Source organism: Parasteatoda tepidariorum, chromosome 9, assembly GCF_982258835.1.
Source record: "Parasteatoda tepidariorum strain Cologne lab strain chromosome 9, Ptep-v5.0, whole genome shotgun sequence".
NCBI lineage: Eukaryota > Metazoa > Arthropoda > Arachnida > Araneae > Theridiidae > Parasteatoda > Parasteatoda tepidariorum.
In genome coordinates this window covers 103,222,285-103,245,614 of record NC_141763.1, presented here as the reverse complement: position 1 = coordinate 103,245,614, position 23,330 = coordinate 103,222,285, and the positions used below count along the sequence as shown (strand labels likewise).

General features: G+C 25.2%; 1 long non-coding RNA gene across 1 annotated transcript; it reads left to right on the top strand.

The window, feature by feature from the left end:
- Positions 1-13,477: 13,477 nt before the first annotated feature.
- LOC147805182 (uncharacterized) lies at positions 13,478-18,955 on the top strand. The gene is made up of 4 exons (XR_015429468.1): positions 13,478-13,636; positions 15,459-15,520; positions 16,437-16,501; positions 18,834-18,955. It is a non-coding gene; the product is annotated as an uncharacterized LOC147805182 (long non-coding RNA).
- Positions 18,956-23,330: the final 4,375 nt, after the last annotated feature.

Genomic DNA, 23,330 nt, shown 5'->3' with positions numbered 1-23,330 from the left:
ATTTTTGTCTAACTCAAGACCTAATTAATTAAAAATTTTAATGTGTGCATTTGATAATCTGGCAACATATTTTAACTATTATACGTATCTGGCAATGGATGAAGTTAAGTTGTTAAGTTCTGGTTTTCGTTTATCGCACTGATAAGTGGTTTTTACGCCGGTCAAGATTTTGAAAATAATCATATTTTTTGCTTACTTTTTACTTATTATATTAAGAGATATTAGTAATTTCAAAGAGTGAGTTTTTTAGAAATAAATTGAACAGTTTTTATTCTTCGAAATAAAGATAATTGAGTGATCTATTTTGGACAATCAATATTTAAGTTAACTGCAAAAATATATATAATACTAGTTTTAAAAAATATATGATTGTATTTGTCCATAAAAAAAAAATGGATCATTTTGGAAGTTATTTTCTGTCTTTTTCCGGTTTATTTGAAATGTACTTTTAACAAAAAACCAGTTTTATAAATGCTTTTAAATGTCAGTAAATATAATAATTAATGTATGGAATTATAATTATTTTTATTTTTTTAGTGAAGAGTTAATTATAACAAAATATACTCTTACAGCATATGAAGAGCAAAGAAACAGAGGAAGAAACATGGACTGTCAAAACAATTTATCTTATTTTTTGCAAATTAAATGCATTTTGTTTTTTAAAAAAGATAAATACATTTGTGTTATTTTTAGCATAATACACACTACATAATATACTTGAAATTCAGACATTCTTAAAATATAGTATAAAAAATTTCAAATCTTATTTTTTTTCAAGCAACATCTGAAATATAAGAATATTTGTATTATATATCCATCTTTTTTTTTTATCAATTTGCTAATAACAATTATTATTTGATAGCATTTATTGATAACATTTATTATTTATCATGTTGAATAATGTCATTAAATAAATAAGACTCCACTTCAAACTGAATCAATATCTGAAGGACATTCAAATTTTCTTGGCTCTTCATTCTAAAATTTTTTGACAAGAAAAATAAGTGCCTAAGGTGAATCAACAAAAAGGTTATAATAGCCACCCTTGGGCAAGAGATTCAAATTATTATTTATTAATGTTAATTAAATATTTATTTTGGTTAATTCATTATTTATTTTACTGTAAAATTTTTTAAATTATATATTTTTTTTAAATTAAATAATTCTAACAACAATACACTAAAATAAGTTATTAAAAAATTATGCATTTATAAAACTTGAATTTGCACTTGATGCTGAATTTCCAATTCAAAATAGAATAATCAATTCAAAAATAAAGAAATATATTTCACCGATCACCGTTCTCGACGTTTTTAACAGAGCTATTCCTTTCATTAAAAACTTTTTAGCTTATTTTATTCATTCTCAGCTCACACCAAAAACAGTTTCTGAACTTACGTAGTTCTGAACTCAATTAAACTTAATTCATGCATGAATCATAACATCTAATTTTGAGATAATTAATGATGAAATTATGAAAAAAATATTCTCTTCGAATAAAATAATTCCAAAATAATTACCATCTTTGTTGGGTATTTTAATAATACTGTGCTGAAAAAAAAACGAATCATTAGAATAACTTTTATTCTAATGATCTAATTTTAAATATCTCACTTAATTTTAAATATCTAACTTTTTAAAATTCAATTACTCTGGAACCTATTCAATTACTACTGATTTCGTTTAAATGTTCTATTTTGCCGCCTAAAATTATATTCTTTAAAATGATGTAAAAATTTTTATATCTTGTAATTCGAAAAAAAAAAATTAATAATTCACAATAATAAATAATATATATATATATATATGACGCACACACCCACACATGTACATAAATTTCACTGTACATGCCCCTATATTAGTCCCTGGTACATGCTTAGCCGCGGTGGCTCAGGGGATACAGCGTCAGAGAAAAAAGTCGTATATTTAAATTTTCTAGAGAGACATTTCTCAGGAACTATTCAACCGATATTGCTCAAATTTTGTATTTTTCCAAGTAAAATAACATACAATAAAAAACATGAAATGTCTACAGATGGGACTAGAAAATATCAAAACTGTGGCAACTGTCTTAATGTGGAACTGTGTGTGACACCATATCATGTTTTTAACTGCCCTGCAGTAGCTGCAGGCCTTCACCTCTTAAACTACCCCACAGAAGACCCAGTAAGCACACACCTCACGGCAAACGTAAGGCCGTAAGCTGGCATTCTAGGTAGGGTAACGGCAAAAGGCAAGTACAATAGGGTCCTTTATCGTTTGTTTTGAGGCATTTCAGGAAGAGGCGGAATAACTCTTCACCTATACAGGCCCGAAAAATAAAACCGTTGTTTGGCCTCTTACACTTAATTAGTTACTGGACCTTTATTGTATACCGTTGTTTGGCCTCTTACACTTAATTAGTTACAGGACCTTTATTGTATACCGTTAATTAAGTGTAATGTTACAATAGATTAATAATGAATAGATGCAGAGTTGGTAAAAAATGTGCTTTTAACTCAAAAATTTGAAAAAAATCAGGAGAGAATGGAAAAAATCCATAAAACGTTAACCGTATTTTTGAGAGGAAAAAAACAACTTTTATTATTCTTTGAAAACTGCTAATTTTTTACATAGAATATTAAAAACTTGAATTTTATTATTTTACTATAATCTAAATATACTTTATGTGGTATTACCTATTATATTTTTTAAAAAAATAATTTTATTAAAAAATAATCATTTTAAATTTTATTAAAATTTTTAAATAAATATATATAATTATTTATTTTTTCTTTTTGAAATCATTTTCTGAAGTATAATTTTTAACTCGAAATATAATATATTCTTTCTTTCTAGAAAAATTTAATACATATTCCCTTAAAAATAAGAATAAATATTAATACTTTTAACTAGAACAATTCCTTTGTTCATTGAGAAAAAGTTTTTATTTTTTCGATTGTTTATTATAAAATTTTGTTAAATTTATTGTATCAAACATGTACTTAAGAAAGACTTATTGAATTGAATACTTATTGAAGACTTTTTCTTATTGAAGACTTATTATTATTTTTTTATTGAATAAGCGATACATTTATTTTTAACGTTAAAGGATTCAATAAAAAATCCATCATTTTTGTAATTCATGGTAAAAAAAAAAATCTAGTATAATTTATATGATAGCAGTAAAAGGCTAAAGGTCCGTCATTGTCTATTTTTTGTCATTTTAGGAAGAAGCGATATGAAAACTTTTCCCATTGTTTATGTTTTGGTCGCTTGAAAATTATTACTGTAAGCCCCAAATGAAATTAACATAAATTTTTTCCAGACTATGACTCCTTTTTTAAACCTTCTCTAAAACAAAAATGAATAGGTAAGTTTAAAATTCATGTAAATAAAAAAATCCATTTTATAGAAAATAAATGAATAAAAAAATATTGTAAATTGCTTAAATCCTCCTAGAAATTATAAATATCTTGAATTTAGAGCAAGGATTTTTAATGAGATGGGCTTTTTTATTACATTAATTTACTAACTTTTATTACAATTTAAGTGTTTTGTAATAATGAATGTATACCATTTATAATAGTAAACGTTTTATTTATATAAATTGTTTTTTATTTTATTTTTATTTTAATGTTCATTTCAAATTTAATATCTTAGTTTAATCACTTACTTCTTAAAAACTGGATTCAAAATAGTTTAAATGGTCTTAAGAATTTTGAATTTTAAAAAAATCGTGTTTAAATTTTCTGACTGTTTATAGCAAATGTCTAGTCTAATATATTAAGCAAATAATTTTTTTTAAAAACTTATAATACAGAATATAAATAAAAATTAAAATTATACTTTCAAAACGTTAATTATATTTATTTTTTATTTGCATTACAAAAATATTTTTTCATGCAGCATTAATTTATTTTTAAAATAGTTTATATACATTAAGGAAAAAAAACTGTTTTGAATGCAATACATAGATGGCGCTGTTTTTTATTTTTTACTCTAGACGTGTTTCTGAGTCCTGCGGATAGATGGCAGAAAATATAAAGTGTAGGGTCTTGTAGGGTTGCCTTTCTTTTAACTTTGATAGAATTTCGCCAATTTACACAGAATCACAGTCGGTACGGCTTTTGTCCAGGCATAACCAATTGAGGAGACTGCGGCGACAATATCCCCCCCCCCTCTCCCTTCTGCTTACTATAGTCAAGCAAATTTATCATTCATGTGTGGCAAGGGTCTGCACTATTTATTCTAGCATAAAATGTGACATAAATAAAAAAATGTTCTACTGCATATTGCCTTAACCAATTAAATAGCGGTGTAGTTATTTAAAACCATAATTGCGTTATTGAGTTTTATTTTGAAACTAAATTCTTTAAATAGCAAATTAGACAAAATTAAACATTAAATTTCTCTGTTTCAATCTTTCTTTACACTACATTCGTCACATACTTCAATTCAAGTGTTAATAAAAATAGCATAGTATTTAAAGCTGGAAAAAATACAAAAGTTACAGCAGGATTGAAAAAAAGTCACCGATTTTTTCTTCTACGAAGTCGATATAAGATTTAAATAAAAATGCATTGTGTGAAAAATTACTCATTTTCCAGTAATGTTCCCTAGTTGTAGAAAAATGAAAGAAACATAACAATACAAAATAATAAACATACATTTAATCATTTTCAAATGTCATTTGCAAAATGTTTCCTATACATGAATTAAAAACATTGTTTTTTTCTCACAAGGGGTTTTGGGTTAACAAATTTTAAAATTGTGCTATGTTTTAAATCTTAGGAACTAATAACAGAAATATGGCTGAAATATTAAAATAACGGTAAGAGAACCGAAATTTTATCTGTTTGTCCCATTAAACTGTAGGTATAGTTTTAAATTTACGGTAAATTTGCAAATCAATATTTCAGAAAAGGCATAACTATTTAGACGAAATTGAATGATTATGTAATTAGAACTAAGTGGAGCTCTTTTAACCATAAACTGGTGAAAAATGAAATAGTATTTCATGCTGCCGAATCGACTTGGCAATTTTCATAGTACAAAACGAATCCAATGAATCATTTTCATACCTCCTTTTTAAAGAATGCAGTTCTTTTTGAACTAATTTATTGAAATCCGGTTAAAGTTTGACGTTAATTTAAAAAAAATTCAAAAACAGGTCATAATTCGTAAACATGCTAATATTTAAATATATTAAATGTTTTTCAGATAGTGATGATAATTTATACCTTGACTGCAGCAGATAAATTTTTATCAATTGATCAGCTTCTACAGTCCTTTTTTAGAGACAATTTTAAATATTAATCATACGCTTACTGATAATAGTTGTTCGACACAATTTATTTTTATGTATCCTTGTTTTCTACATGGAGGCACCGTCACCTGTTCGCTACGCTCGATAATCCCTGTAGTTGAATCTCATTCATCAAGTTTGAAATAATTGAAGATCAAGTACAAATTGTTTTCTTCCACTTTTTTAAGTAAAAATTACGATTGGATTGCCAGCAGTTGCATTTTAAGGATTCCTAAGTTTTGACAAATGAAGAAGAAGGAAAAACGGTCTCGCCGAGAGTTATTACGCATTGAAGATGTTCTATGGAAAAAGCAGTTTATGCCCGCGCGCAAATTCGTTTTTTTATTCTCTCAGAACTAGAGGCATTTGGCACAAACTGTTCTTAACAATGTTCTTAAAAGTTTTTTTTTTCCTGAAAAGTCGATTAAAAATTATTTGCTTAATGTAAAATTATTATACTTTTATTTAAGTTCATTATATTAACTTGTTAATTTTGACAAAATAAAAAGGATAGCTGGATTTGAATGATAAATAACTGCGCTTAAAAAAATTACATTTTAGAAAGGCAGAGTGTGCGACACAATGAAAAGAATTTATAAATTAGAAGTAATTTTTTTCTTGTTAACCGATCATATAAGAAACAATTCTTATTTCTCTTTATTCTACACATATTTTCAAATGTCGGTATAAAATGTCAAAGTTTTATATTTGGCAACACCTAGCCTTTTTCTATATAATATTTTTTTCTTTATTTTCATTATTTTTAATATTAAGTCAAGAGGGATATTATGAAAATCGCGTAAATGAAAACTTTTTCCACAACAATCAATAAATAATTATTAGTTAAAGAAAAAATGAAAAAAAAACTTTTAAATTGTAATAACTTTCAAACAAATAAGAGTTTCTAAAAGGAAATAAAGACTCTATGTTACGGTTAAAAACAAATTTGGCTCTTTCAGCATACCAAATTTAACTTCCGCAGCTGAATTCTTGCGGTCACAGAGCGGCCCGCATGTTATTTTTCTAACAAGTATAAGAGTAAAAATAATCTTGACTTAATTTTAGAATTATTTTTTAATTCCATTGTAATCTCCGTTCAATTTCCTACATATTAACGTAATTTGAAGTTTCTAAATCAAACAGTGTTTGATAAAATGTAACGTTAAGTTGAAAACACCAAAACAGTGGCGGTATCAGTGACCTTTTCAGTTTTCTGACAGAGAAGGAAATTTATTCAGTTTTCTGACAGAGAAGGAAATTTATTAATATCTGCTCGTTTCACGTTAATTTAACAATGCAGTTTATTTTTCCAACTTCATATAAAAAGAATTTTCAGGAATGGTCAGTGTTAATGCTATTATTCTAGGTTCTCATGCGTTCGCACTTTTCGATTAGACCAATTTAATCGATTAGATTAACTTCAACACTATTATCTTAAGTAAAGAATTCTAAGAGTCATGAAAAAAATCATGATAGCATCTCGAAAATCAAAAAGCATCTCGAAATGATATAATTAAAAATAAAGAAGATAATTTTTGAAATTCTTGGAATTCATTGTTTTACAGACTGACCTTTTTCTTTTTACTTTCACCAGAGGGTAATTTTAATAGTGTTACATTAAATTACCTTAAAGCAATTTTATATTCGTTTTATAATTAACTTATACACAACTATTGTTCTTCTTTTTGGCAGCAATTATTATATAAATATTAATACTGAAGAAAGAAAAGAATTTTCTGCGAAACGTATATTGGCTGGAATTAAAAATCAATTTAGCCCATTGACTGACAAAAGGACAAAAATTAATTTAGACACCTTCTGTAATTAATGACGACCTTAAAAAAAATCTATCCAAGAAAAAAAAATGATTAATGGGTATCCAGTGATTGGAATAGTGCAATTACAATTCTCTCATGTTATTAAACAAATAGTATTCTGTAACTTCCATTAATCATTTTATTAACGAATAAAATTGTAATTGTATAGTATATTTCTTTCTCTTAATAACACATACTTTTTTTTAATTTTTTACTTTAATAATCTTTTTTTGAATTGATTCTGTTTTTAGAAAACAGTTCAAACCAATCTTTCAATAAAATTTTATATAAATAATATCTGATATCTAGTAACTTATTCTTAGTTTATTTACAGTTAAATATAATAAATTTCGCAATTATAGTAAGAATAAAGAAGTTTAACAAATACGACATAGTTAAGTTAAATTTTTACTCTTTATTTTGTAAAAAAAAAAAAATTTATTTGATATGCATATTTTTTGTAGAATATTTATTTTGAAGAACTTGTAATTCAACATAACGTTGAGTAATTTACGCTGCGTAATTCTTTTGCCGCATTAATTTATTTATTCTTTATTTGACTTAGCTCAAATAAATATCCCCATAAAATCAATTTAGAGCAGTTCAGTATACATATCTTAATAGAAAATTAAAGGAGTTTAGTTTCCTACTCAGAATTTTAACACTTTAATCTTTACGCTACTATGACAGATATTAAATGAAAATATTATTTTGAATTATTTTCGTAAAAACAAAGTTTACTCACTGTCCCTTCTTTACACGACCCATCATGATAATTAATTCCTCGAATTAGTGCTGTTTTAAATAGTTTTCGATAAAATTATAATAATTTGTATTATTGGTAATTATTGCACTAAAATTAGTAGTTTGTAATGCAAGCACTTTTGTACGTGGTAAGAACTAGCGATTTTTTACTGTATATATTAAATGTAAAGTCTATATCAAAAAGAGAATCATAAGAATTTTAATGGTCAATTAATTTTATGCAATAGAATTTCAGGAATAAAAAGGAGTTTGTAAGTGTATTTGTGTGCAAATACACTTACAAATACAGGATCTTATTTTGAGCTTTTCCTCTCTTTGTTAGTGTATGGTAAATTGAGAAGTTAACGACGTCCGGTTATGCGCTTCTCGCATCCCACCCTGTTGGGGGTCAGAGTTCTTGAGGAACTTTACACTTTTCCAATTTTTTTTTTTTTTTCTTCACTAAAATTTAAGTTTTTTTTTATTTCCTTATATTGCTGATGATTATTATTATTTAACATTTTCATAAAACCAATTTTGTTTTCAATTGTTTGCAATAAGCTTTTAATTGAACTATTTATTTTTTCTAAAAAAATAAATAAGCAAATGTATAACAGAAAAACGGAAAATTCTCATATTTCATAGATTGCGAAAAGCAATACACAGTAAAAATCTTTTACAGATCAAAATTCTATTTCTTATGCATCTAACAAAAATCTTTCAACCGGATATGGGAAATTGTAAAAGTAAATAAAAAATAAATACATAAATAAACTCTAACTTTTTAAAAATATTTTTTGATTCAATATTAAAGTCTTATTTGATTAGTAATATAACTTGTTAAAAATGGAGAGAGTTTCGCTTTTTATGATTTATGGGTACAACTAAGCATCATAATTTTTTGCACTTTTTTGGATTTTTAAACCCCTTGTATCTGAACAGTCAAGAGTTTGTAAATGATTCAAATAAATCAAATTCATTCTCATTCATGTGTTTTAAAATTATAAGCAGATATATTTGTTTGTAGGAAAAAAAAACATTATAAAGCGAGAAATCAGTTTCAACCTTCCTTAATTTTAACAATTGACATAATAAATCGGTAGCTTACTTAATTAGCTATATCTCGTGGTTCGTGCACTAATAAAGAAAGCTAAAATATAAAAAGAAAACTATAAACGAAAAATTAACGGTAACGAAATTGTTAAATCTTCTTATTTCATAAATTAGTAAAATCAAATTTTTCTCTCATCTGGACACAAATGCAATAAAAGTTAGATCTTTTGTAATTCATACATTTTAATTTTTTAATGTCCTAATTTTTATGAGTTAAGGTGGAAACTTCTAACCGTATTTCATTTATTAAATTGGCTAAAATTTTCAGACTACACAACATCATTTTTCGTTCTTTTCTTTATCTTCCATCTCTTTATCTAAGCAGTCGAAAGTTTGTAAATTATTTAAATCATGGTGAACGACTATTTGAGTCTTTCACAACTATTGAGATAATATAGTACGTTTATAGTACGCCATGATACAAATTAATCAAGTTTCTTTAAATGCTTCAAATATAAACACATATATATTTTTGTGCAGGTAAAAAAAGAACATTAAAAAACAAGAAATTAGATTCTTTGAACCCTCAAAAATTTGAGTAATTTATCTGATAAATTTGTAATAAGCTTCGTGTTCATGCATCACTGCGATATTTCTTGAATATCTTGATTTTTTTACAACGTAAGCACATTATATTTCTTAAACAAATGCGCAAACAGAAGTTTAACTGTTATGAAACTCTGAAGAAGCATCATAGTATTTTTTTCCCCATTATAGTAATAACTTTTAAGTAGGATTATTTTAAAATTTCTTGTTAGAATTTGTTTTACTAATTAAAGAAATGTTTAATATTTTTTTTCAAGCACAAGTTAGACACTGTTAATAAATTATTAAAAAAAGGAAGAAAATTAATGGTAATAAAATTGTTAAGTCTTCTTATTTCGCAACTTCAAAAATTAGTACTATTCAACTAGACACAAATGCGTAAAATGTTGGATCTTTTATAAATCATGCACTTAAATGTCTATTTTTTAGTATATTTACTTTGAGGAGTTAACTCAGATACTTCTAAACTGGATTTAATCTTTTTAATTAGAAAAATATTCTGCAAAAAATTATCAATATATTGTATTTTTATTTAATTTTTATATGAAAAAATTCATAAACAGTGGCAGGAAAACTACTAAATTATTGAGCCGAATCCTGAAAGAAATATTTACTATAATACGTTTCCCTCTGAATAAAAAAGTCCTAAGGAGCGAAGTCCCCTCCGCTATTTTTGGGTGTTTATTTTAACTTTACATTTTGCTTTGCTGTACAAAAAGTATAAGATTTAGAAGTTTCAAATTACGAAGGATAAGCGGTGGAGGCTCAGGGGAAGGAACGCTAGCCAACTAATGAGTTTTGAGGATTTGAATCTTAAGAATTGCTGGTTGATACGAATTTCGTACCCGGCTGACATAAAATATTCCAAGTGATAGACGCATCGTGGATTATTAGAGTCCCATCTTCGTCTTGCTAATCACGGGAGGTTTTCGTGGTTTATCTCACCATGAAAAAGTTCTCCACGAAGGCAATTCGTTCCCGATACTTTTGTACAGGAGTTCTCTTATTTCTTGGTTTAGATTCAAAATTACAAGGATATAAAGTTGAACACTGGTAACCATGAGATCAAATTCGGGTTGGCTGTTCAACAACAGTTATAAAATAACATTACAAAGGATTACAGAAAAATGAACAGAGAGTGCGATGAAAATGAAAATGACTATTCTATAATTAGTTTGGAAATTGTTATCTGCAAAATCTGGTGTAAAAAAATACTGTACTGGCTGCTTTGTAGAACACAGAAATGCAAATACTAATTAGAAATTTTGCGCTCTGTAAAGGCTAATTTTGATCTTGAAATTAATACCGGTATTCAAATATGTTCGAAAATTAATTGCAATTTTATTATTGCCTTTTACGCACCTTTTTTCTTCTTTTTCTTTTCACGTGATTGTTCTTATGATGAGTTGTAGAGAAAATTTCGATTTCGATTGTTAACTTAAAAATCACTAATTGTTAATAAAAAAATACTGCGATTGGTTGATATGTTTGCTAGAAAAGAAAATTTAATCAAAACTACCAAAATATTGTAAAACTTACTTTATTTCCGGCTATAGGGAAAAACCAAAAAGCTCAGTATTTTTTAACGAAGTGGTTTAGTAATGTTTTCGGTAAAGTAATAAAAAATTTAGATTTTATAAAATGAGTTGAAATGCGAAAAACGTGGTAAAATTTTATAATTTTACCATGATAGTTTAGAGCACTGTATAAAAACCATTTGTTCAGAAAAATTTACTATTCAGTTTTATATTTTTTACTAAATGTGAGGTTAAAAGAGCTATAATTTTGAAAGCTAGAGTATCCGGTTAACTGCTATCATTTTAACAAAAAAATTACCAAATAAATGGTTTAAATACTTGGTTTTATTAACAGAGCTATGGTTTTGTTTTGAAAAAATGTTATTATCATAGAATGCGGTAATTTAAGAAAAACTTTTTCTTCGCGTAGTTGGCTGAAAGGTAACTTGGTTAAAATTTAATTTGCTGAAAGGGCGGGTTTATGTGTAAACTTAACAAGAATTTTGTTTTGAAATTCCAATATGTTTGAAAGCAATTGAAAATTTAAATACTCATTCGTTATATCTTTCTTTAAGTTTTTTTGCTTTAAATATTGACCATTGACTATTTATCCATTGTCATAAAAAATTTATTTTATAAACATGCGCTCAAGTTGTTGTCAATAAAAAGTAGCGAAAGACAGCCAGAGAGAGAGAGAGAGAGATTTGTTTGTTGCCTAATATCACTCTTAATAATTATATTGACATTTTTAAAAACAATAAACTTAATAAATAACGCTAAAACCGTTCCCTGTTTAAACTTCAATAAGTCTTGTTAACGAGTAATATTACTTCTCTTTTTTTTTTTTCCAGTTGAGTTACACAATCTAAATTCCTTAAGTTTTTTTTTCTTTCAAGTACAGATAATTATTTTTCAAATTTATTAAATCCTCTATTTCATTATGCTTAGCAAAATGTTCTTACATAAAGCTGCAATACTTGTATATTTTGAAAATAAAATGTTATGTGTTTTGCGAAAAGTGAAAAATATTGCAGCTTAAGGAAGTATATATAAAGAAAAAAAATCAATGATGAATGAACGATAAGCAATTACGGGAGTGAGCGGAGTAAGAAAAGGGTAAAGCCTGCTATTTTTTATTTTTGTATAAATGGAATGATTTTTAAACAAAAAATAGACAGGTAATTTTTAACTATGCATTTAATGAAATATTTAAAGTTTCAAATGATAAAATAAAAAATAACGTTTTTCATGTGTTATAGCTATGCAAATAATAGCAAAATAAAAACTGATGTTACTTCAAAAAATTTCGATGCATGTTTTGAAATATAAACTGCGTGTATATAAGTGTGTTTCAAAGTATAAATTTAAAATATAAACTAAATAAAACTGTTTGAAAACTAATAATGGATTTCTAAAATCAATGTTGTTGCTTAAACGTAAATAAAATAAAGTTTTAAAGTTAAAGTTACGATTTTTATGTTAAAGAATTTAAAAATCCTGAATTTTAATGCCATAGAAAGTATAAATATGCATAGCTAAATAGAATTTCATCGTATGAATATCGTCTGTAAGAAAGTTAAAAGAACATCATTATCCTTATAAAGATAGTTAAAAGAAGTAAGTATTTAGTAGAAAAATAAAGTAACCTCAAATTTTTGCTTTAAGTATCCAAGGTAATGAATTTGTTGCAGTTGGTTATTTAGGATTTTAAATCTTTCTGATCATTAGCTTTCAACCAAAAATATAATTATTTTTTAGTAATGTAATTGAATGATATAAAAAAAACCAGTCGTCATGCATTCATTCATAAACAAAAACAAAAAAATTCTTAACTCGGGGAGTGATTTATAAAGACTTTTAGACGAAAATATATAATATTTTTTTAAAAATTTATAATTTTGTAGTGCTAATATTATATTTTACTAAACCAGTTTGCTAATGTAAATAAATTTGCCCAATTAAAGTTATTTAATTATTTATAAAAAATAATTCATAAAAGTAGAACGTGTTTTTATGTACTAAAATTGTTAAAAAGCTGATGAAACCTAAAAAATGGTTTATTTACTTAAACGTCCTTAATTATGGAATCTTTACTGTTCATTATAAAGAAACGATATTCTAATTTACTACTTCGCAAATCAAAATATATATGTAAGCATTATTTCCCAGTTTATATGTATTAAAAATTTTTCTTACGAAAAGTACTCAAATGAATTTTGACTTCAATAATTTTTTAATTTAGTAAGCTTGCTTATTGCTAATAGTTAATAAAATATTTTAGTGCAGATTAATTTTTTATTATGAGGACCAGAAATTGTCTTTAAGAATTCAAAATAGATATTCATTACGGTTTGAAATCACCAGATAAGTATGTTTGAAGTCCTTGAACTAAAAAGAATGTGGGGAAGCACATTTTGTCCCCTACCCCCAATTCTAAGAAACATTCCTTTCAAGTACGGAAAAGCTGCTCAGTAGGAGGTCGTTGATTACTTCTACGTTTAGAACAAGCTAAAAGATTCATTTGGCGAAAAGGGTGTAAAAAGAAGGAGATAAACGTAGCCCCTAGTTTTCTTCTTTCTTCGAAAAATAGAAATGGTGGCACTAAGTAACAAGTAAGTAACAAGTTTTTTCTCTTTAGTTCATGTAATTTAAAAATTTTTTTAACTTATTTATTAAATAGCTTTTTAAAATTAGTTTAATTCGCTTTGATTTTATTTGCTAAGTTTTTAGAAATTATGTTTTATAACTATAATACTTCAGTTGGCTATTTTATCTTATGCTTTCCTGTTGTTTAGTTTAAGCTGCTAGTTTAGTTTTAAAATGAATTAGACGATTTTTTTAATAAATAAAAGTTCAATTAACTCTATCTAATAAAAGAAAAATTTATGATTTCTTATGCTTTAATTAAAAATGCTTCTTTCATTTTTCGGAAGCATTGATTAATTTAATAATTTACTTCATTTCGGTAGCCATATTTTTTCTCTGAAGGATTGTTAAAAAACATTATTTGAATTATCTAAACCGCGGGTGTCACTTATTGTTTCAAATAATAATTTTGGTTAGATATAAGAAGAAATATTTTTTTGAACCACCATAAAATAAATAAATAAATAGTAAGAGTTTAAATTTTCTCATCTCTAATTAGTTACTTTATATTTAAATTATACTTTAATTTTGATATTTTTCTGCTTTGACTTTTTTAAATTAAAAAAAATAATAATAACGTTGGTAAACATGTAAAAATTGTTCCACTAAACACTTCCACTTTTAAAGTTTTTTTGAGTATTTTCAGAATATATTTTTAAACAATTTAAATATTTGTTTTGATACTCAATATAATATATTCTTTGTTCTAAATAAATAAATAACAAAATGACATATTAAATAGAAGGACAGTATTTCTAATTTTTATTTTGTTGTTTTTATACTTCTTTTGCATTTAATGAATTGCTGTAGAGGTATAAGAACATTTCAAATCTTTATATTAAGTTTAATTTTACGATTAAATTTGTTTTAAAATGAATTAATTCGTTATAAAATTATTATGTTGTAAAACTGAATTTTTTATAAAGCAAATTTAATTTAAAATTACGTTCAATTTTTTTGAATAGAAATTAGAATATTATTTCATGGTTATTATTTTTAAAATTTATTCATAAGTATAATAATATTTTCTGTATAATAATTTTTTTCATAAAATAAAGCTTTTTGTATTAAATATTGTTGGTCCTCAATGCTATAAAGACGATTACTAATTCTTTTTTTCCAGTTATTGTGCAAAATCTATAATTTATCTCATGTAATTTATCTTCTTCTTAATTTACTATTTTGAGTTTTTAAATGGTTGTTAATTCTAAAATATACCTGTTCAGCCTTCAACTTTGACAATTTTGTGTTTAAGAAAGTGTATACATTTTCTACAAAAAGGAATTTTTATTAATTGTTTAATTAAAATTTATGATGATAACTGTGTAGTGGAAATATATAATCTAAAAATTGTTGGAAACTATTCCTCAAAAATTCAGGAAATTATATTTTTAAAATTGAGAGGGAGCCCTAACTAACAAAAGCTTTATTTAGAATTTGTCTATTTATTTTAATTCTAATTTATCTATTTATTTTAATTCTAATTGGCTAAAAGACTAGTTCTTTTTCTAAATTAGAATCAAAAAAATTTTAAGAGAAAATTTGGTAAGGTAAAATTTGGTAAACATTCAACTTATCGTCAGTTACCAAAAATATAAATATTCGCCGTAATTTTAATATATGATCCTTCTCTTTCCTTTAAATCAAAATTAATTTCATTTAAATCAAAAAATTGTTTTTAACAAAAATTATAAAATATAATTAGTTAGAAACAGTTTTGATTTTGTTGATTTTTAACTGTTTTTATGACGATCATACTCTAATTTATTCCTTTTCTTTTATGGAAAGACAGGGCGAAAGATCCAAGAAATGCTAATCCAGCGATCAACAGCCATCAACAGCTAAATAAGGTAAGAACATAGTGAAACATTAAATATTAATATTTTTTTCAATTAAATCACATATTTTTGATTTGCAAAAGAATTTTGATTTTTTTAATTAATAATTATTGTGCTTATCAAAATTAAGTTCACTTTATGTATTTCTCTAACACAGTCTTTATTAATAACAAGTGTTTTTATTACTCATATAAGCTTTTATATTTATATTTTTGCAATATTCTTATTTAATAATTTCTTAATAAGGTTTCGTAATAAATGAAAAATGCACTTTATAAATGTATAAATTAGGTGAAAAGATGTGCTGACAATTTTATATCATTACGATATTTTAGTATTTGTTTTCTCTGTTTTCATGCCTGTTATAACATTTTTTTATCATTCTATTTTTTTAATTAGTTAGAAAACAAAATTTTAAAAGAAATTATTTTTACTGTTAAAATAACTACGTAAAGTTATGAATGAATAACGAAATATTTTTCGTTATTTTATTTGAAATGATAATATTATATAACATTTCATTTTTCCATAAGTTTCACCAGCATATAATATTCGTATTAAAGCAATTATTTTAGCAAATATTTTTTACTTAAAAAAAATACATGAAAAAAATTAAAAACTTTGTCCACATTAAATTTGGGCTGAAAGGCTAAAAGTATTCCCCTACAAGCTCGTGCTAAGTTTTATTGAATTTACCAATTCACATTTAGTTCCTCTAACACACCACATGCTTAGAGTATAAACAAGATAAATGATAAACAATGAACTTATTGTCATATTCCATAACTGAAATAAAAATATTTACATTAATCTTCATACATGATTTTAGAAACAGTTTTTTTTTTTTAATGTTTCGATTTTGTTGTTTTTGTTTTAACTAATTTTACAACTATCATATTCTAATTATAGTTTTTTTTTTCTTTCATAGGGAGTCAGGATGGAAGATCAACAATGAAGATAAAACTCAAAATTTAAAAATCAACAAAAAGGATGGTAAGAAATAAATTTATATTTTACCTTAGGTTACCATATGGTTGAAAAGAAACCAGTTTTTTTTGTTTAAACTGGGGGTTTTGTGTTTTTTTAAAACAATTTGTGGAACATTATTTTAAGCCAATTGAAATTAACCGAGCCAATTCAAGGTCTTTCATAGCTTTTAACTATTCCTTTAACTATTAATTAATATTTTCAATAAACAACTAAAAATATCCACTCTTTTCTTTAAATATATTAACAAAATATCTAATAAAAAAGGAAAGAACTAAATATTTAAGTATGCAGCTTTATTTAGCAAGCAAAATAAACATTCAGCATTTAAATTTGATTTTAGTGATACCATAAAGAATGATTTTCTACCTTGCTTGCCCGTAATATAGAAATGCTATATTTCAATATTGTTTAATTAATGTTATTATTTAGATGTGTATAATTTATGATATTAGTATGTAATTAAATTTCATGGAACATAATTATTTTTTAATCCATTAACATAATATAAATTTTTATATATTTAAGGCAATATATCATATATATTTTATATGAATGATAATTAAAAAGTGTTTTCTTATATGGTGCATTATAATTATTTGATAAAAAAGATACAAAATTGATAAGGAAAGATATAATAAAAGTAAGTTTTTATACTAATAGTTTAATAATAAAGTATAAATTTTCTCTCCATTTATTTTAGCATAATAGTTTATTTAATAAGTTAAATAATATCCGAGTTCATAGTCCTGAAATTTCTGAATTCCTGATAAAGAAAAAAAAACTTTATTCTCATGTTTTTTTAGCTTTTTGCTCTGATTTCTGACAATGTCTGTGTTCGATTTTGTTGTTTTTGTTATCACATATTCTACAAATACTAATGCAGTTCCTAAAACTATCAGTTTGAATAATCAAAAGATTTGTATTTCTGATGTAATATATATATATACATATACATATATATATATATATATATATAAATGCCAAGACACATATATTTACTTTGCCTTCCTTTCAAAATAATTGAAACTCCACTTAAAAGTAATTTATTAAGGATGTCACGAATTTAATTGCAGATTTTAAATAAATATTGGTATGAAATAATATTAAATAATTGATACTGGTTACAGAAGTACTATTAACATTTCCTAATTATCAATCTCAAACTGTTACGAATCGCTCATTAATAGAATTAAAAAAATTATTCAAGCTTTGTTTCTGGAATTAAAAAATTTATATTTAGAGCAAATTATACTTTTTTGTTAATTTTTTTTTACAGTTAACTGATAAATGTATAATGTACCAGCAATTTGGTTATTAATATAATGTCGCATTAAATAAAATTAAATATAACATGAATATTGTTAATAAATTGTTGGGTTTAAGAAAATCATTTAAAAAAAAATTTTTTTTCTACGTTTACCATTCAAAACATTGAATGAATTGTTTTCATAACACTTAACATTACTTTAAAATATTATTATAGCTACAATAGTTAACATTTCTAACTAAGATGGTTAAAATTATTTAATTATTACAAAACTAATTGAATAAATAGAATTATAATTATGTTTTTCATTCTCAATTTGCTAATGAATGTTAAAGTTTGTGATACTATTTTTCAATTAGATATCTAAAGCAGATTAAATTAGTTTAGATCAGATTGCATTGCTGAAAAAACTTTTTTAAATTACTTTGGGTAGAATAAGTCTTGATATCTATGAGCTACATATATATGAACTGCATTTAAATAATTAAAAAATGAAATGTGAATAATTTTAATATGTTTGGCAGTTGATCTATTTTAAAAAATAATAATTTGCTTGCATATCCCTTTCACCATTTCTTAGTAAATAACCTTATTAATGGAAAAAAAAGAAGACTTGAATTAAACATACTATAAATAATGTTTTTATTAGTTACATAGTATAAAAAGTATTTATAATTATAATAGTTAAATGATAAGTTTATTTAAGTAATTGATTTTTTTCAAATCTATTTCTTTAAATCAATACTTTTCTTAAGTATAATCATTAAAGGGATGTATGACTATAATAATTTACATACATATCTCTTTTATTATTTCTTAGTGAAATACTATCATTATCTCTGAAATCAGATCTTAGTTGTTTTTTTAAAATGCAACCTAAAGAATGCATATTTATTAACTAAATTCAATATCATATTTTTATAATTAAATTAATAATTTTTTGTAAAAATAATCAGCTTGTCTTAATCCATGGCTTTTAATAAATCAGTTGATTTAAATCAATGATATTTTTTTTTCTGTGAACATTTAATATATCTATAGTAAAATAAATTGCTTTATTTTTTGCAGGAAAAAGGCTCATTGAAATAAAGCTTCTGGAATGGGATAAAGAAAATATATTTGTCCATATGTAAATAGTGTATACAGATGTATTGATTTGTTACAAGGAAATAAAACTCCTTCATGGTTTATTTTAAGCTTTATTGTTGTTAAAATTCCTGCTTTTATATATTTAAAATTACTAAAATGGTGTATTATTTACTAGTACAAAATATTTTTTTTTTTGAAAAAACTATTTATGATATATACTGTTTATCTAATATTTAATAAAATTAATGACTTGATGAATATACACAAAATTATAGGATAAATAAACTTTTGTGTGTAAGTTTCTATCAATAAAAGCTAGATGTAGGTTTTAAATATATAAGCATTATTTTAAAAACTTAAATAACTTATTTATTGAGTTGCATTGTGTTTTATTTTAGAATAAAAATTTGTACTTAATTTCCTCTATCTCAAAATGCTTAAAAAATTTAAATACTCAATTCAAAAAGATTTTTTTTTATATGCTTCTACTTTAAATGATAGCGCTTATAATTGTTTAAAATGAAATAAAAAAAAGTCTATTTTATTGTACGAAGATTCATTGGACATTTGGTTATAAATTAAATAATTGTTTTACACCATTTTGTTTTTTATATTGTCATAAAACAGTATGCATGTAATGACAGTTGTTGTTATATTACAATATAAAAAGCTAAGAATCAATAAATTACTATCACTGATATCAGCCGAGTAGAACAAACACTCGTGACAATTTATGTTCCCTAAATAAGAATTGTAACAAAATGCAGCAAGAAGCCTTTGAAATTAAAAGCTAAGTTCTAATAATAAAAAATAAAAAAAATGCCGAGACACCTAAAATAAAGGTGTGATACCGGCAAGGACGCCATTAAAACTTTCTATTGAACCGAGTTTGAGGTGAGTTAAGGGTGGTGCATTGGTAAATAAGGCAAAGAAGTTCGCCTAAACACCTGAAATAAAGGTGCGATATAGGCGAAAACGGCATAGACGTTTTCTAATCAGCCTACAGTTAAGGTGCCTTAACGGCAAGCGAGGCAACGACGTATGCCAGTGAACGTATTCAGCTTTTGATAAAAAGGCAAAAAAGACATCATAAAGGTTCAATAAAAGCCTTTACGGCAATTTTCTCTTTATTCTGTGAAAAAAAAAAATTTCCCCGGTATTTAACAGGCAAAAATGGCAAAGCAATCCAGAGGCAACAAAATAGTCCCGGTCCTTCAACGATTGCCAGAAGTTTGCCTGAAATGCCATGCACTGGCCCTCATTCTGGCCCAGATTTCACTTTATTAACGGAACCGATACGGCAATGAAAAGCCCGCCGTAATGGCACTTTAGGTGAGCCGGCATTGTCCCTTCACTAGCCCAAAAGTTGTGTGCTTGTTGGGGAGGATTTGTAATCACTTAATGCTATAGAAATAACAAAAACTATCCAAGCACACCATGAAATATGATTCAATAGAGGATACGACACCAACCAACCAACCAAAATAACATACTTTAAAATGATGTAAAATGTTATCTTACAATTCATTATTTTTCGACTATTATTAAATATAATAATAAATATAAAGCTTATTTTTTGCATAGAACGAACTACCTTTAAATAAACGAATTTTTATAAATGTTTGCAAAAATATTTTTAATTCGCTTCAAAAGTTCGCGAAATATGGTGAAATATGACCCCCCATATTTTTGGGGGTCAGAAATCTAAATCCGTCGAAAAAAAGGTATGTTTATTCTGAAAAAATATGTTTTTGTGCCTGATTACGTAACATAAAATATCGTCTGCACTAATTAATAAGCATATATTTTAGGTTACCCGTTCGTATCGTTAAGAATGAGTTCTAGAACTTCACGTAGGATCTTTAGATCAAAAGTTATTAAGGACGGTCAGTACTGTGATAAGTAAGCACTGTACGTGATAAGTAAGGCACGTAAAAATAAAAGAATCGGAACAACAACGTTTATTTAGCAGAAAAAAGAACAACTTATATCTCTCAATGACGGAGGCTAATTAATTTCCTCTTGAGTGGAGTACGGATGTTTATTACGTAATGTCTGGCTACCATTATTAGCATTTTATTTCCTGTACTTACTACATAATGGTTAGCAAATTAATATTTAAACAAGGAAAAAAAAAAACGCTTTCGAAATCCAAAAAATTACTATTGAGGAAGGTGGAGTTCAAAACATCAACATCTTTTTTATTACCACCTAAAACTCCAAAAAAATGTTTTGTCTGATTGCCATTCAACACTTCTTTGTTCTCTCGGGCAATCCGACAGGTTCTTATACTTTTAATTCCGCAATTTTTTTTTTTTTTTTGACAAGTCAGATTAGTATAACAATTTTGTATTTTCCTCAATTAAACTTTAATTTGCTTTTCCTATTATGCTTATTCTTTAACTTAATGTTTGACACGGATTCTTAAAAAAAAAATTTAAAAAAATCATAGCTTTGTTTAAGGAACACCTTGTATACTGTGTCCTTAGATAAATACGCTACTTGTACCCAAAAGCGAACATTTCGTTTGAGCTATATATTAAGCTAATGCATTATTTTATTTCATTTAAATTTATTTTATTTTTATTTATTATTATTATCATATTCTTAATTTACAACAAAAGGAACACTTGTTTATATTTATAACATGCCGTCTACAGCGACAAGACTCGAAATTTAAAATCGTACTGTCAAAAATCATGACAATGTAAATATAAACGATCAAGTGAGAGTGGATTTAATTTTTGTCTCTTACATGTCTCTTGTTTCATTGGTACTGGCAAATATTAAACAAAAGTCATTACAATATATGTAAGTGAACTGACATTACGGGGATAGTTGGAACATTTGAAAGAATGTTTTTTTTTTTCCTTTCTGAAGTCATTACGCATTTTATTCCTTTTAAATACTGCAATAATTTTTCATTGTTTCTTATGAGTTCGCATTATATATAATGAAAATGTTTAAAATAGTTGTAGAGGAAAATGAGCAATTCAATAAAGTTCTTTTCCTAAATAAATCCTCATTAAAATTTTAATACTTGACTATCTTATTTCATTCTATATTTTTTATCAATGAAATGTAGCTTTCACACAATGTATATTTAGAAATTTTAGATTTCGTTTTGAAAAAAAGGGAAAGGCGGAAAAGAAAAAATGAAATAATTTATTAATTCGGAAAGCATAATAAATCCAAAAGTGTGTTAAATAAATAAAGGTCTAATAGCTCTTTCTTTTTTCTGTAAAAACTTGCAGACGATTAATGCAGTATAAAACATTAGCAGACGATTATTTACTGAGTAAAAACATAAATATATTTATTGAAAACAATAATTAATTCTTTCAAAGAATGCAGACGATATTATATGACCATTTGGCGGGAAAATGTTAGATAAAAACAGTAAAATAATGAAATAAATTAACACGCAGACATTAACAAGAAGCCTGAGAGTTACAATTCTACTAAATCAATTCGGTATGCCGAGTCTCCAACGATTTCAATTTAAGTTATATAAAATCGTTAATTCTCCGAAAGTGGATTCTGTGATTTGGAATAAAAGTGGAAATGGAATCGTTTTCGATCTTAATAATTTTAAAAGAAACTTTTTGGATATTAACAAAGATTTCTGCAAAAGCAATAAAATTGCTAGTTTCATCAGGCAGTTAAATCTTTATGGATTTAAAAAGACTACTGACTTGAGAACGATAAGAAATAAGAGACATTTGCATGAATTTAAAAATCCCTGGTTCTTACGAGGAAGAGAAGATTTGCTGAATAATGTTTCTAGAAATCATACGCATTTAAGTGTAAGTAAACTTTTTTTAAATGAAATATGCTGATTTTAAACATAATTTTAGAATGTATTTCCTTCTTACAAATAACTTTTTATTTGACTAAGTTTTATGGCGTTAGTGTATCATCATTCATCAAACTTGTGACAAAAATAATTTTCATACTTTGAACTCGTAAGTTTTTTTTTTTTTTTAACTTGTGAGCTAAACAAAACCTAAGATTAATGTTTTTTTTTAATTAATTCATTTATTATAACTCTTTTTGTTAAATATTGGTTAAAAGCATGCGAATCTAAATATTTGATTTTATAAATTTATTCTAATGTTGACTTCAGAGAAATAAAAAAGGGGGAATCAGATTTCCTGTTTGTTAACCTACACAGAATTACACGAAAGCGATTTCCTTATTTTGTAATTATTTAGTTAATATTTGGGTATATTTATATTTCATTTTAACCATTGAAATGTGTTCTGTTAAACATTGTTGCCAAATTTTAAAGTTCAAGGTTGGATATAAGTAATTCTCATTTATATGCAAAATTTTATTTATATGAAGATAAATATATATTTTTTTAAATAAATGTCTTCCCTTAGAGCATTTCGTGAAATTATAACGCTTTATTTTTATTTTTATTACAATTTTTCATCTATATATTTTTTTGCTGCTGAATATTATTAATGCTTG